Raw genomic sequence first — 3091 nt, 5'->3', positions numbered from 1 at the left:
CGCAAAAATTACCTGAGACAAAAGTTAAATTCACAGCATAAACTTTATCCGAATATCGTTTAAAGTTTTTTTTGTTTTTCCATTACAGTAAATGTATTTTGAAAGACGTGAAGTTGTCTGAAATAAACCTTTAACCCTCTAAAAAACGTCCTGTAAAACATTTTATCATTTATTTTTTCTGTGATATTATTTTATTTTTTGCATCTTTCATTATATATACAACAAAATATTTAGCGGATATAACTATATTTTTTGGTTGGACTGGCCATTTTCTCTGGTTAATAGAGTATTTGCTTGTATCAAAACACACAGTTTATTTAAGCAATTATAATTTGTTGGATCAACCACAACTTTTTTAAGTTGAATAAATTTTGATGATTGTATTTAAATTTTCCTTTTATCTTTAGTCTCTTTCAAACACAGCATTTATCTCATTATTGAGGAATCATCTGGAATGGATTAATCATCGTTGTTACGCTGGCTTTTGAAATACAGAAGATCGCACGATAATGAATCAGACGGAAAATGCATGACAATAATGGGAGAAGAGGATAAAATTGTGGAAAAATGCGTGAGTTAATTCACTGATAAAGCCTTCTTTATTTGGAAAGCAAATGAGAAAAATCCTAATTTTCCTTAAAGTGATGCGCATTTTTTATATTTAAAAGGAAGCATCGGCATCAACAATTCATACGACTCAGAACAGCCTAGCCAGGACGTTAGATTATAAACTTGTATAAAAAGTACTACTGTGGTGCCACCTACGACGTAAGTCAAGATCAGACATATTTATACACTTTAAATAAATAAAGCATTATTAAAAAAGAATTTAATATTTAACCAAAAGGGGTCAAAATTCTACCCAAAGAGATGAATATTCAGCCTAACATTTGAATATTCAATAAAAAAATCCCAATGTTGAAAAACACATTTAAATTTTATACCAAAAAGAATAAATTTAACAAATGTATGGCATTTTCATCATAAGAATTACAACTTTCAGCAAATAATAACATTTTTAACCAAAAAGACTGTTTATAACTCAAGTAATTTTTTTTTGGTCAATCTTTAATAATATTCATGAATGCGTCCTCTGAAATGCAAAAGTGTCGATAAATTATTATTTCATATCATCCGTGACTTAGTTGTTGAAAATTTAATGTTTTATTTTATTTTTTGTTTTCATGATCATGCACGGATAACTTGAACCACTTTTAACTAAAAAGTTCTTAACACCAATTGAAGCACATAAAATTCCCAATAAAATGTAATACAAATTTAATGTTATATATTGATTAATTTAGGAGACATGAGTTCCAGAAGTGATTTATTAATGAAAAACCATCCCAAAAAGTTTTTACGGAATATTGAAGATAGGAAATTTAATATTTAGTATTTTGCTAAAAAATGTATGTGCTTTTATTCATTTAAGCATCAGTTTTCACGCGAAATTCAACTGACCTTAGTTATTTCTGAAAAAGCTAATTTATAATAAAATTCAATAAAAATAGAGATTTTTAGAACACAGTAACTTGGTATCTATAAAAGCTACAAAATTTTGTTTTTTCAGATCTTCGGAATATTTAGTCTGTTTGAACTGATATGAGTGCAACTGTTATCTCAAATGTACAATACATAAGATATTCCACAGCAACTGAAGTTACTTTTTTTGAGATAATTTTTTATTATAAAATCAAATCTGAATTTATATTTCCTTAACTATTCAAAATAAAACATTTCTTTTGAATTTTATAAGAAATTTTGTGCACTTAAATTGCTGTTGAGACTATATTAGCGTGCAATGCAGTGGAAAGGAGAAATAATTTAAAAATAGCTTGATGTTTCAAAATTAGAGCCTGTTTTGGATGGCAAAACTAAATAGCGTGTACCAAATAACATTCAATTTGTAATGATTTGAAAAAAAATATACATAATACCACTTCTACAAATTTAAAAAATATAATTTCCTTAAAAGTGGCGGTACAATTCTTTTTATTTAGGCTGGAATAGGCGAGCTGTTTCGTGTCAAAAATGGTTCATATTTGAAGTTTGGGAGAAAGGCTTCGAAATCATCTAAAATTTAAAAACTTTACAAAATTGTGCTTTGAGATGAGTTCTTTACGGAGACGACTTAAGAAGGCAATATTTCTATTACATATGAATTCCATTGTGTTAAATGCTATTTTCGAAAATCTTCAAAATTGTATTTAAGACTATTTTGCAAAAAATCTTATAAAATTCGATCATTATTTACTAACTAAAATTTTACTAAATTTAAGTCACACAAGTCTTCTATCAAATTCAATTTTCTGGCATTTTAAAATTTTTTAATAAACTCTATCTGAGGCGACATTTTATACTCCTTTATCAACAATTTTTCATTTAGATATTTTATTGTTTCTATTTTCTTTGTATGTGGAAATCATGTCCAAATTAACTAGTCAGTCATCTTAGGACGGAGAGTCTAGATATAACGTTAGTCCCAACCAACTTCGGTAAATTTTTCTACTTTTCTATAAATAATGTTCCATTCAATCTCAATACAGTCTCATGCCTCACAGAGTTGTACCTGTAATCCAATGTCTCTGAATCTCGAAATCTGAAAATTCCTATTAATTCCTTATTCTTGAAGAATCTTATAATTTCGTATGTAAGTCCCCTTTCGAGAAAGCTAACAACCGCTTCGTGGCATTCTGGCTTTTAAAGTGGTGTAAGATCGGATTTCACCAAAAATTTCTGAATGTGCTGCGATGAATGGACAGGTGCTTTAAACTGAATTTAAATTGTATTCCTTATTTTCTTTTTCAGATAACAAAGATGCTATCTACAAAATCGATGTTGACCATACTTGTGGTTTTGGCATTATTTTATAGTGCGATGGCTTGTGACGGATTTGATCGTCCATGTACTGGACCTAATGGTCAACAAGGCAGTTGTTGTAAGGGAATGCATTGTCAGAAGAATAACCCCTCTTGGGCAAAAGGACGCTGTTACTATAACCCTGGAAAGTAACTGCTAAATATGCACTACTAACACATACTAAAATGATTATTAAGTCATTGAAGAAAATAAAAAGTTACTAAATAAAGTA

The 3091-nt window shown here is 28.8% G+C and overlaps 1 long non-coding RNA gene across 1 annotated transcript; it reads left to right on the top strand.

Moving 5' to 3' along the window:
* The first annotated feature begins 692 nt into the window (after nucleotides 1-692).
* On the top strand, nucleotides 693-3091 carry LOC117167898. Its single transcript, XR_004466440.1, has 2 exons — nucleotides 693-768; nucleotides 2809-3091. It is a non-coding gene; the product is annotated as an uncharacterized LOC117167898 (long non-coding RNA).

The sequence above is a fragment of the Belonocnema kinseyi genome, chromosome 2 (genome assembly GCF_010883055.1).
Source record: "Belonocnema kinseyi isolate 2016_QV_RU_SX_M_011 chromosome 2, B_treatae_v1, whole genome shotgun sequence".
Classification (NCBI taxonomy): domain Eukaryota; kingdom Metazoa; phylum Arthropoda; class Insecta; order Hymenoptera; family Cynipidae; genus Belonocnema; species Belonocnema kinseyi.
The sequence above is the reverse complement of the archived record's forward strand: the minus strand, read 5'-3'. Positions and strand labels throughout refer to the sequence as shown.